A 13,719-nucleotide genomic window follows, 5' to 3' on the forward strand; every position below is an offset into this window, starting at 1 on the left:
AGAGGCTATGTAATCAGAGCCATGCGAAGCTTGGAGGAGCCTACTTCAGTTTGAAGTACATTAGCCTGCTCAGAACTGGAGAGCAGAAACCAGCATGAGGCACCCTCATGCCATGAAGTGAGAAACAAATCCTGTTGTTTGAGCTGGCTACCAGGATGAGGTGGCCCTTCAGTTACCTTCTCACACTGAATTCATTTCCTCATCCTCTGGAGAGGGCAGGACACGATGGCCCTTGCCCATCAGAAAGGAGGAAAGAAGAGAGATTTGCTCACAAGACAGAAACAATACATTGCCAAGGTAGGAACCACCCATCACCTCTCTTTTGGCAAACAGAACATCAAGCAGAGAAAAACTCTCCTGAAATTCCAACATTCACTGCACTCATCCCCTACTCATTGTCTTAAAGATGAGGTAATGTTCTTAAAGGGCTTCCCTGTGCAGGAGCATCTACCCTGCAACCTGCTGGTAGAGCAGTTCAAGAAACTGGGCCTTCACGCTGCTTTTTCTTCTCAAAATGACATCCTGCCATGCTACGGCTTTAGAGACTTCTCTTAGGTATGGCAGTGGGCTGGTTAATGGGATTGGAGGAGGAAAACCAGGCTGAAAGAGGTGACCAGGAGATCCAAGTAATGAAATGTGACATCAGCAGGGTCCCTGCCTCTCAGCAGAGGTCCTTCAGCCAGGTGTACCTGTGAGGGAGAAAGGACCTATGGATGTATCTGTTCCTGGTGCCTCTGATAGCTGTTGTGTGTGAACAGATTACTTGCACTGAAAGATGAGTACCTGAATGGTCAGAACAGCCTTTACAGTTCCCTGAGTTTCAGACTTCAGAGGGGACTTGTTGGGGTACCCTCTCCTGTGTCTCCTTTGTGCCCAAAGTCTGTTTGCAGTTTCAGCCACTGCTGTATCAGTTTTACAGACACATCCCAGATTTCTGGTACCAGAATGCCTGGGCCACAGGCAACCAGGTGCTCTCTCTATAGCTGTGGGCATTAAAGCACCTGTAACTTCCTTATCCATTTACAAAAGAAGAGTTTGCTCCAGGCATCCTGGGTGGATTACTGTTGGTCTCATGGCATTTCTTTAGTTAATAAAATGCCCTCATCTGGGAAAAGCCCATGCTCTGTGACCCTGCAATGTAAACTATACATTCAGGCTGGTTTATTTAGAGAGCAGACACAAGCACAGGCCTCCTCTTGCAGCACCTTTATTCAAAGGTAGATAGTCAAAAGACATTTGCCACTTGCCTTTACTGAGGGAAGAGTCATTGTAACCACATGATGCTTCTGCTGAGGCTTAGAAAATTTGTAGTCTCTTGCTGTCTTCCCCTCTGCCCAAATCTGGTTTTCCCTGCTCTCACCAACATAAGTACCCTGTGCCTCTATGCTGAACAAATGCAAGAGGAAAGGGAACTCTAAAGGGTTTCCTCAGGCCAGTGTTTTCCTGCATCAAGCAAAAAAAAACCCCAACCTGTTGTCTTTTGCCACAGGGATGCAAACGGTGGTCAGAGCAAACCGGAAAATTGGGTGTGTTACTTTTGCAAGGCCTGAGGCAGCCGTGGCTGGTGTCCACGGCTTCTGGAGCAGAGGAGTGTACGCAGCTGGGAATTAGGAAATACAATAATAGTTCCTGCACTATGATGTAGGGTGTGTATCTCATTCACAGGTGCTGCTGCCCCCCCCGCCCCCGATTCATGCTGTGCTTCTGCTACACTGAAAACTGCCCTTGCTGTTATGTAAGAGGTAACAGGATGCCAGTAGATGTATCAGTGAACTCTGAGGTTTATGTGACTGCTGGTTTTAAGATGCTTAAAGCCTATCAGGGCTGTGTTATTTTGTCTGGTTGAATCAGGGCAGTGCCTGAAGTCCCCAGGTTACTGCTCAGACCTGCTACCTGCCAGGACTGGCTCAGTTTAGTGTTGATGTTATGGAGATGGGAGTTGCCTTGGTTGTTTTGTCTCAGCAAGTTAGATCAAGAAAGCTTTAAGAGGAGTTTCCAGCAAGCTTTAGGACAAATGGACGATAGATTTAGCTCTGCTCATCTGCTGCAGTGTGGTCTTGCTATTTGGCCAAGACACCTGGGTGCTACAGCAGTGGTGGTGAGGCAGAGAGAGACATACACAAAATTCCCATCCTCAGGAGCCAAGGTGAATACAGAAGAAATACCTGAAAAGAAATTTTGCACTATCTGAGCTGCCCATTTATAAGGTAGTGATCAGCTGGGATTGCTGGGTAAATGAGTGCTTGCCAACTTCCAGGCAGGTAATTTCTATATGTGAATGAGGATGGCAAAGGCAGGTGCCATCGTTGTATACAGGCAAGAAACCAAGGGATCTTCAGGGTCTTTGAGTGGCAACTTGTCACCGCTCCAGCAAAGTTTGCATGGAAACACATCACAGTGGCTTCGTATTTACTTATCCAACAGGATTCTGGTTTTTGGTTTGAATTTTATTAGCTATTAAATGGGACTTATGGAGCACCAGACTGCATCCTTGACAGGTTGTGAACATGCGTTTTATTCACAAAACTCATTCCCCTCGTACAGCCAGGTGTAAAGGTGGTCAGGAAAGGACCAGCTGGGCTGGCAATGCTGTGCCAGTCCTCAGTGGCACTGGAACCTTTCTTCCATCTCTCTGCTGAGCACTCATCCTTTGGATGATGAGAATTCATTTTAGCCAGCTTTTTCTAAACATTGGAGCATCTACAAAAGGCTTTTCATGCTACAGTTTTTCATCCATTATATACATAGGGGGAAAATTATCCCAAATCTTATCTTTCAATGGGTACAGGAAACTACTTACTGGTCTGGTTCCCACCTCATATAAGAAGGAGGATGTGTGCAACTGGGTTTTCTCCTCATCACTGAAAAGGTGAGTTCTGTTACAGTTGTTACTGCTGTTTTGTCAGTAAGCTTTGGGCAAACAGCCTGGGAACTGCTGAACATGCCAGAGACTCAAGGCCCTGACTCATTTGTTCATCCCACTTTGCAAAATAATTTAATAGAAAATAATTTAAGTGTGGACTTAGCTGTGTTGCTGAATTGAGACTTTGGGGTAAAGTCCCTGCTGGATTCAGTTCATCTTAAGCAGATATTTATCAGAGCTTGGGCAAAGCCACTGACATTTTGCTAAAAGTGCTTCATAAAAATGCTGCTGCTGCTAACTTGGACACAATCACATAGGCATTTTGGGAAACAAATGAGTACCAATCAGTGTTGTGCTGGATGAGTCATATGGGAAAGGGGGAAAATTGGCTGATTTTGCTGTTTTTAAGGCAGTCAGCCATACTGATGTGAGTGGCAAATAGGAGAGCCAGGCAAAAGTCATCTATGATGGAGTCTATGATAGCCTGCTATTCATTTTGGAGGAAAACTGGCAGTAAAAAGGATCATCAATGAGCTCCAGCAGAGTTTATTCTAATTTTGTCAAGCTGACTCCTTAATTAAATGGCTGTTTTATGGGGAACTGGAGAAGTATTGGATGTGTGGTAGCAACAGGTAGAGGCTGTCATCGCAATTCATCTATTTTTTCTGAACTCTGAGAAAACACTTTCCACCTCTGAGAGGCTCTTCTCCCAAAATCTACCAATCCTTCCCTGAGCAGACAAGATTAAAAGTGTGCATCTGGGGGTCCCCTTGTTTCTATCATAGCCACCTGCTGCTGTACCCCAGCTACACAGGATAATTTTGCTTTTAGTTTCCAAACAGTGCCCAGACATTTTTCTTTTCCTAAGGGATAATTCAATTCCTTTTGTGAACTCATTTTGGGTCATACTGCGACTATACTTCAATCCTCTTATTAACCCCATATTGAAGGCAAGCATAGTACGATTGGAGAAAAAGAAGTACAGTTTGTTTATCTTTACTGAAGGTCTTGTTTCCTTCTCCCCATGCCCAGGGCTTTCTCTGGGTTTCAACTCAGCAGCCCCTCCATCTTAATGCTCTTCTAGAAGAGCCACAGGACATGTACCAGGGCACTTGGTGGAGCAGAGAAGAATGAACTGGGGGGTCCACAACTGCAGAGGTGCCACCTTCACAGTCGCAGCCAATTAGTATTAGTAACCTGTCACAGGTAGGTGTTTTCCAGACTCCTTGTGTGGCATGCAGTGGGTTTTTATCTGATCCCCCTGCCTAATCATGAGCAAACTGGAAAGCAGATGGCAATTATCCACAACACTAAGGGAGGCTTGGGGGGAAGGTGTTGTGCCTTTCCTTCCCGGTGCCTCAAGTGTGAAAGAAAGGTAGTGAGTCCTTGTTTACTGGGGTGAGGCAAAGCTCACAGCTAGCAGGGGTGCCCTGATCTCCGACTTGTGACTGAGAGAAAACAGCTGCTTGGAAATGGGTTTGAAAACATGGTGGTGCCTGGTTCAAAATGTCTAGCTTGATGACGTTGTGTTTTCAGGAAGTCCCAGTTAAGATGTATAACACTGGAAGATGCTTATTCTGCCTGCACTTAAGTCTTTCCCCAAACAGGTCTTGTTGATTGCTGAAGAGTATGTGTTGACATACCTGGTAGTGATAAATTTCACAGAGCTGGAGAATCACAGATGCTTTACTGCCTTTGGGAATACCCTAAGGATAATTGCATTTAGAGTTAGTATTCTTTATATATTTTACTGTCCAGTGAAAAACTCTGCTCCCTGAGGTGTGGATCCACACCTTTCTTCTGGTGAGGCAGAACTACAGTCTAATTCATTATAAAGATAATTTGGCAGCAGGAAACTCAGAGGCCCCTTGATAATATCAGGGAAACTGACACAACCTTAAAATATTTAGATTTTATTTTGTGATGGAGGCTTCCATGCAGCCTGGATTTTTACATTGCACTGCTTTTCCCCCCTGTACATCCAAGGCAGGGGATGAGGCCAGACACACCTTGGTGTTTGCTTGTAAGGCTGGGCTTGTGCTGTGGACTTGTGATGCAGAGCTGCACTGGGGCTGACAGTGCACTGCCAGCTCTTGAGAGCTGCAGCATCCCCTGAACCACTCAGCCTCGTGCCAAGATGTGTTCCCAGGGAGGCCTGAGGGCTCACACCCACCTTTAATTAACACTGCCCCATCCAGGCTTTGGATAACCTTGAGTAGTTTCAGGCCTTTGCAACTTTTACCATAAAAAAGAAAAAAAAAGGAATTTGCCAATGGAGAGGGGATGTTGCCAGGTGCTGTCCCAGCAGTACCCACTATGTGGCAGAGATGGTTTTACAAAAGGTCCTAAATCCTTCTGGGACCAGTTGCCAGGGAGCATCCCATGCAGAACATGAACCAAGTAAAAATGCAAAGCTCATCTTGCATCTGTCTTACCTTAAGAAATTCTTAGGGCACTAAGGACATAGTATTACAGTACTTGTACCTTTTTAATCCATAAGTGAAAGCGATGTGGGTTATCATATGTGGTAATGTTTGAGAGCTGAATGACAGAGCTGTCAGCTGTGGGACACTGAAATGACAGCCCTTTAAAGTGCTGTCAGGTCTTGTCAGACACTTTTACCATAACACTTATTTTAGCCTCTGGAAGACAAATCTATTGTGTCTTCCATTTCTGGGGGTCTCCTTAAAGCACTGCTATTCAGCAGTGGGATGTTTAACAAAATGGCTTTCTTGAAGCTGTCTGCACTGTAGGTAAGATCTCCTCCCTTACCAGATACAGGAACCCCACCAATGCCATAGTCAGGGGCTTTGAGCAGGGTTCCCAAGACACAGAGACATTTTCCAGGCCTTGTGGCTTCCACAAAATGCAGAGATCTGTGTGCGATGCTCTGTGATTGCCTGGTGTTTGCATGTGACCTGCTTGGGCCTGCATGGGATCCCCCTGTCTGGCAAAGCCCACCACTTCCCAGGCCCCGACCTCTCTGGTGCAGAACAGCTTCATACAGCAGTGAAATCTGCTGGGGCTTGGCAGTGTGTTGGCCTGTGCACTCATTGGAGTGATAAGGAAAGAGGGGACACTCTCCATAATACCACCAGTGCTAAGGTGGGCTGGGCAGAACCTCGCTGCTCCCATCCAAACACGAGTGCCAGTGTTTGGCCTCGCCTTCTGCCCTCCTGTGAAAAACGAGGTTCACTCTCCTGTGAGAATTTAAAGGGTTTAATATAAAGGCAATAAGAGACACATAAAGTAAAGCAAAGGGGTAATGGCTGGGTGCCTTGGCGCTCTGCCAAGAGCACACCTGATGCTAGAGGTGAGTCCTTTTTATACCATTTTTACTGTCTGTTCTTCATCCATATTAAAACTTTTCCCGGAGTATTACCGCAGGCCTGGTTCCTACGGTATAGCACCGTGTCCCGCAGCCATAGGGAGGAGGAGGAGGAGAAGATCCAGCAGGCAGGAGTTGTGCAGCAAGATTGATTTATTTAATTATTTTACAAACTCTTTTATAGACTTTTTTCTTCATAGCCTAATTGGACAAAGGGCCAGCCACCCCTTGGGGGTGATTGGCTAAAATCCTAAAACATCCATTGTCAAAATATTTTTCTACTATACCATAAACAAGACTTTTCAAGGTTGCAGGTGTCTGGGTTGTTTACATTCCCTGCTACCTCTTCTGTGAGAGAGAAAAGTCTCTCACGGACTTAGAAAATAACAAGAAAATCCTCGCTAGCAGCATTTTTGTATCTACAATTCCCCCTTTTTGTTTTATAAGATAACAGCTCTACTATTAATGCCAAATAGAAATCTACATCAGTTATTAATTCTAAATATGTCCTTAAGGCTTTAACTATCTGACTCCATAACAAGAAATTTAAAGTTCAGTCTCTGCTTGTGGAAGGACCATCTGCCTGATGGTTGACATCCTGGTCATCATCAGAAGAGTCATTAGGCTGATGCTCTACATTCTGGTCGCCATTTGGATGATTGGCGTTCTGGTCATCATTCAGAGGTTGCCTGTTCTGCCTCTGGTGCCGTAGGTCAGGGCGAACGCATTTTGCAGGTAGCCACCGTATCCCAGTATCTGTGGAAACGCAAGCATACCCACGACCCCAGACGATAAGCTCATGTGGGCCTTCCCACTGGTTAGTGAGTAAATTCCGCACCCAGACTTTTGCCCGGGGCAGTTGTCTGTCACCTGCAGACTGCAATGAGAAAAAATGATTCAGAATAACAGGATTATTTGAATTTTGTGGTACTGTAAGGTGATTAATTGTATACAAAGCTTTTGCTAGTCGGCTCTGTGGGGTTTCTCCATGCATTCCCCTTTTCTGTTTGTCCAAAACATGCTTCAAGGTACCATGAGCGCATTCAACAATGGCTTGGCCAGTAGGAGAATGTGGGATACCAAAGGTATGGTCTACACCCCATAGGTGTAAAAACTGCCGTGTCTTCTCGGAGGCGTAGGCAGGACCATTATCGGTTTTCACAGAAGCTGGCACGCCCAGGACTGAGAAAGCCAATTTCCAATGGGCAATGACATCACGGCTCTTCTCTCCAGTGTGAGCAGTAGCCCACACAGCTGAGGAGAAAGTGTCAATAGACACGTGCACATATTTCAGCCGACCAAATTCTGGGACGTGAGTTACATCCGTTTGCCAAATCTGCAAGGCTTTTAGCCCTCTGGGGTTTACCCCCGCTGGCAAAGGCGCAGCGAGTCCGTGACAGTCAGCACAAGCGCTGACAATGTCGCGCGCCTCGGTTGGCGTTAAATGAAACTGCTTCTGCAGGGTATGTGCACTTTGATGGAAGAAACCGTGCGATGCCTTGGCTTGTGCAATTTTGTCAGGCTGAGGCCCTACCCATGCAGGGTTTGCCAGCATGTCAGCCCTGGCATTGCCTTCCGTTAGAAAACCTGGTAAATTGGTGTGGCTTCGAATGTGCAGAATGTAATACGGATGCACTCGAGCCTGAATTGCAGACCACAAGGTTTGCAACAGCGAAAACAGAGCCGCATTATTCACCTCCTTCAGAAGGGAACAATCTAAGCGTTGGGTGATATCTGCTACATAAGCAGAGTCAGTAACCAAATTCAAAGGTTCCTGTGAGAATCGCTGAAAAGCCATGGTAACAGCCCTTAGTTCAACTAACTGAGCAGAGCCTGACTCGTGTTCCTTCAGCACCTGCCATTCCGATCCCTCCTTCCAGGTAACAATGGCTTTCCCAGTTTTCCCTGAACCATCCGTAAAGACGGTGGGTCCTTGCACCGGCACTCGGCTATTTTTCGGCCGCAAGGAAAGTACGGTCGATTTTGCCAACTGCAGTAATTTATGGCTGGGCAGATGGTAAGTGATCTGCCCTGAGAAGTTTTGAAGCGCGCTTTGCAAAGGAGCACTATGGATGAGGCTCCACTCAAAGTATTCCTTTGAGATCAGAATGACAATTACTGCAGGATCTGCAGCCATCAGTTGCAAACACCGTTGACGGCATTTGATTATCAGAGAAGCGACCAATTCAAACACTGTGGTCACAGTCCTTTTTGGCTGATGAGGCAAAAAGACCCATTCTAGGATATGCAAAGGATCAGGCCATTGTGCATTCCACTGGCCAATGATACCTGTAGGATGGAGGTCTGGAATAGTAATGAAAACAGTGATAGCAATGGAGGGATCCACTCGATAAACCTGGCGAGCGGAAACAGCCCGTTGGACCTCCTGCAGCGCTTGTCGCGCCTCCGGAGTCAACTCCCGAGGTGAATTCAGACCAGGATCCCCTTTTAATGTATTAAAAAGTGGGGAAAGCTGCTTTGCAGTTAGACCTAAATAAGGTCGTAACCAATTGATGACACCCAACAGCTTCTGGGCATCATTCAAGGTTTTAATTGACTCTGGGAATTGCACCTCTTGGCGTTGGATAGTTTGGTCCAATATTCTCACTCCTAAATATTTCCAAGGAGGAAGCTGTTGAACTTTCTCTGGAGCTACCTCTAATCCATAGGCATGCAGAGCAGCGAGCAGCTGAGGCTGTATTCTCAGCAGCTCGTCCCGGGTGGACGCTGCCACCAGGATATCATCCATGTAATGGTAGCAGCGTGCATCAGGAAACTGCTTGCGAACTCCGGCTAAAGCTTGGGCGACATACCACTGACAGATAATTGGGCTGTTCCTCATCCCTTGAGGGAGGACCTTCCATTGGTATCTCTTAGCAGGTTCAGCATTGTTAATGGCAGGCACAGTAAAGGCAAATTTCGGTTTATCATCAGGATGCAAAGGAATTGTGAAAAAACAATCCTTTAAATCAATGATCAGGATGTCCCACCCCGTAGAAATCATGGTGGGAGAGGGCATGCCAGGCTGCAATGCCCCCATACCTTCCATTACTGCATTAACTTTCCGGAGGTCCTGCAATAATCTCCATTTCCCTGATTTCTTCTTAATTACGAAAACAGGAGTGTTCCAGGGGCTAGTAGAAGGCTCAAGGTGCCCCTGCTGTAACTGTTCCTGAACTAGCTGATGAAGGGCGTCTAACTTCTCTTTTGGTAGGGGCCACTGCGGCTCAAAGATTGGTGTGTTAGTCAGCCACCGCAAAGGCAGTGTAGGATACTGTGCGCCCTTACACACAGTGACCCCTGCTAAAAATTTGTCCCAATCCGTACGCCCCAAGCTGCCAACACATCCCGTCCCCAAAGGTTATGGGAAGTGGTAGCAACATAAGGCCTAATTGTAGCTGTGTGTCCCTCTGAATCCTTCACCACCACAGGCCGTTCACTTAAATAGCTCTGTGTGGTTCCTCCTATTCCTGCGATGGCCGATCCCACCGGGGCTAAAGGCCATGAGGGAGGCCATGCAGAGAAGGAGATGATAGTTACATCAGTACCCGTATCAATCAAACCTCGAAGCTGAATCCGGGGTGGTTGGGCGCTTGGCAGGACCAGGGTACGTGTCATCTGTGGCCTTTGGTCAGAGATGTCTGCAGTCCAGAGGGCCTGTGGAAGTCCCGTAGATCCACTGCCGTTATCTTCCTGAATTTGTTCTACCCTGGGGACACAAGACTTAAAAGGCACTAATTTAGCAAGGCAGGTCTTTTCAGGAATAGTTACAGGGGGTTTTTGTGTGGAGACCATAGCGCAAATCTGACCTTTAAAGTCAGAATCAATAACTCCTGAGTGCACTAAGATTCCTTGATGGGCAACATCAGATTTTCCCACCAGCATCGCACTGGATCCCTGGGCTAAGGGTCCATATACATCCAAGGGAACCTTATAAATACCGCTAGAGTCTAAGACGACTGCGGCTGCGGTGTGGACATCAAACCCGTCTGATCCGTGGGGACCGTCTGATCCCTGGGTGCTGTCTCTAGGGTGGCTGGGTAGGCCTGTGCCTGTACCTGTGCCACTCTCTGGGGGAGCGACTGCATCGGAGAGCAATTCCCCCTCCTTGCACCCCGGCGGAAGTTTCCCGACAAAGGCCGACCATCGGCATGAGTCCGGGATCTACAGTAGCCCGTACAATGGCCTGGCCTGCCACACCTCTTGCACTGGGGGATCGGTGTGTTCTCTTTTTGGCTCGGCTTAGGCCACTTCCGTCTCTTCACCTGTTTTGGTGGCTTTGGTTCACGACCAGAAGATGCGTGAACAGGCTGCAGGAAAGCAGCCAAAGCAGACCTTTTCTGGTTCCCAGATCCCACCTTAGCACAGGCTTCGACCATGTCTGTTACCTCAGGGTCCCCTGGTAAGGCATCTATGATTTTTCTGCACTCCTCGTTTGCGTTTTCCCTCACTAACTGCCTTAACAACATCTGTCTTAACCCGTCATCCTCAACCTGCTTCTCAAGAGAAGCAGAAACTTTCTCTACAAAAGAGAGGAATGACTCTGATTTGCCTTGAACTATTTCAGTATATCGCTTTCTGGGCGCAGACAACTCTATGGTTTTCAACAGGGCAGCCATGCCGACCTGTTGAGCTTGCTGCAGGATGCTAGAGGGCAAATTACCCTGTAGACTGGGATCAGAGAAGGGACCAGTCCCCATCAAAGCATCCACTCCTGCTGTCTGTCTAGGATCAGCAGCAGGGAGCTGCATATTTGCTAATGCAGTCTTGCCGGCCAGCTTTCTCCAGGTTTTCTCAAAAACTGTCAATTGTACAGGTTGAAATAGAATTTGACCTAAGTGTCTGATATCAAATGGAGAAAGCAAATCCGTATTTATCACCCTTATTATCTGCATAACCTCAGCAGAACCTAGTCCATATTGTGCCACCTTGGATTGGAGGTCCTGGGCAACTTTCCAGGCAATTACCTCATGCTTGTCATGCTCCCCTGAATCTGGGAGAGCCTTATACACTGGGAAAGCTTGGATCTCCCCTTTAGGGGAAGCACTACCATCCTGAACTTCTGGCACCGCCTGTGGATGGAGTGTAACAGCTCCCCGGTTACCCCCAGAATCCGCAGATCTATATGGCATTCCAAGGATTTTTAATGACCTCCAGTCACCCTCCTCCAATGCTCGCATCTTAAGGGACTCTAAGAAGCGATTATAATGCGTCGGACGCACTGTTACCGTGCAGTCCTGAAAGGTCCAGGGGCGAGACCGGCTCAGCCTTTTTCTTCGCCGCGCGGCTACAGCCGCCTGACGACCTGGGGCCAGCACCTCATCTGCCTCACTGCCTGACGAGGAATCATCAGGCAAAGGCAACTTTGGGGTGCTGGGAGTGAACAGAAATGTACGTGGAGGGGCACTTTGGCTAAGTTCGCTAGAGGCAGAACAGACAGGACAGACTGCAGCTGGCTGCGCGGCAGTTTTTGCACCAGTTTCTATACGGGAGGCCGTCTCGGCCAGCCCCGACTGAACTGGTACTGGAACCGCTGCCGCCGTCTCTGAGGCTACAGCCGCTCTCGGCGCCGCCGCCTCTGGCACAGCAGCTGCGTTCGGCGCGGTCGCCGCTGCCGCTGCTGTTTCGCGCTCCCCAGCCGCGCCCGGCGCTGCTGCCGCTGGCCCGCTCTCGGGGGTCGCTCTGGGTGCCGCTGCCCCTGCCCGCTGCTCCGCAGCCGCCGTCTCTGGCCGCGTCTCCGCAGCCGCTGCCGCTGCCGGGTTTTGCCGCGGCTGCGCCGCTGCCGGGTTCGCCGCCGGCCGCGCCGTTTCTCGGCTCGGAGCCGCGTCTCCCGCGGATGGCGGGGGGGGCGCGGGCGGCGCTGGTTCGGGCGTTCGCCGCTCTAACAGGGTGAGGAGTTCCTCCATCCTTCGGGATAAATTTGGCAGCTCCATCAGCAAAGGCAAATGCTGCACTAAGAGGTCGATGGCTCGGTTCTGCGACTGCGCAGAACAGTCCAGCGCCAGGGAGGGCAGCGGACCACACCCAGGGAGTCCCGGGGCAGGCACGCCCGGCGCTACGCCGGCTAAGAAGTTAGATCCAGGTCCGTACGGAACCGAGCTAGGAGCCTCTCTGGGCATCCAAGTGGCTAAGCCGCTGATCTGCAGCCCTGGATAAGCCGTGGCCGCTGCCCAGCCGACCGGAAAGGCAGGCTGTGCGCCCTCCCGCTGCTCTGACCCCCCCGCCTCTGGCGGCGCGGGGTTCCTGGGGGCTGCGGAGTCCTGCGATTGTGCAGGGTGAGCCGTCGCAGGCTCTGCCTGTGGAGCCGGGGGGGTTTTCCTGAATCCATTATCATTTTCCCCGGAAACCCAGTCAACGGGGCCCCCTTCGGACGTTCCTCCGTCACTCATCACCGAGATAGACGAGCCAGCCCTGCTATCACAGTCAAGGTCTATCAGCAGGATAAATAATGAACGCCAGGTTTTGTATCATTCTAACGCTGCTGAGTCCCCAGTCGGGAGCTCCTGTCGGACAGCGCATCCGAGTTCCTGCCATAAGGCAAAGTCCAGGGCACTATCTCTGTCCATGGAAATCCCTTTTAAAGTAGCCCAGTCTAATAATTCCCGAACTGAGTTTTCAGGAATGGAGGTGCGCAATATGCTAAACACACCTTTCCAGACCAGCATCGCAGCTTCGGTTTGTGAGCCGCTGTTTGCCATTTCTCAGTTCTGTCGGACCTCCCGGTCCCGGGGGGCAAAGGGGAGCAGCGTACCTCTAGAGGAATTCGGCTTGGCTCGCAGCAGCAGGACACGTCAGAGAGTGCAGATCACGTCGGGCAGCACCAAATATTACCGCAGGCCTGGTTCCTACGGTATAGCACCGTGTCCCGCAGCCATAGGGAGGAGGAGGAGGAGAAGATCCAGCAGGCAGGAGTTGTGCAGCAAGATTGATTTATTTAATTATTTTACAAACTCTTTTATAGACTTTTTTCTTCATAGCCTAATTGGACAAAGGGCCAGCCACCCCTTGGGGGTGATTGGCTAAAATCCTAAAACATCCATTGTCAAAATATTTTTCTACTATACCATAAACAAGACTTTTCAAGGTTGCAGGTGTCTGGGTTGTTTACATTCCCTGCTACCTCTTCTGTGAGAGAGAAAAGTCTCTCACGGACTTAGAAAATAACAAGAAAATCCTCGCTAGCAGCATTTTTGTATCTACACAGGGCAGCATGAGTGTCAGGGAAGGGGTAAGGGTGGGAGAAGGAAGATGCTTCAGTCTTCCCTCCCCAGAGAGTCCAAGCCTGAGGCTCAGTGGTTGCAGGAAGAGTAACAGGAGCAGCAGGTTACCCTGCTCCAGAGAAATGGGTAATGTTTGGTGAAATGGAGCTGGAGGTGCCTCTCAGTGTGTGTAAGTGCCTATACACAGAGGCAGTGTAAGTCAGAGGCAGCAGCCAAAATTGTTCTCCCTCTTTTGCAGATGTTATCTTGCCAATTGTCATCACCCTGATAGTCATTACCCTCTCTGTCTTCTCACTGGTGGTGTGAAA

General features: G+C 49.0%; 1 long non-coding RNA gene across 1 annotated transcript; it reads left to right on the forward strand.

Annotated features, from left to right (window-relative positions):
* The first annotated feature begins 256 nt into the window (after positions 1-256).
* LOC138101824 (uncharacterized) lies at positions 257-13,712 on the forward strand. The gene is made up of 3 exons (XR_011147256.1): positions 257-2,869; positions 3,896-4,069; positions 13,650-13,712. It is a non-coding gene; the product is annotated as an uncharacterized lncRNA (long non-coding RNA).
* Positions 13,713-13,719: the final 7 nt, after the last annotated feature.

The sequence above is a fragment of the Aphelocoma coerulescens genome, unplaced genomic scaffold (genome assembly GCF_041296385.1).
Source record: "Aphelocoma coerulescens isolate FSJ_1873_10779 unplaced genomic scaffold, UR_Acoe_1.0 HiC_scaffold_512, whole genome shotgun sequence".
Taxonomy (NCBI): Eukaryota; Metazoa; Chordata; class Aves; order Passeriformes; family Corvidae; genus Aphelocoma; species Aphelocoma coerulescens.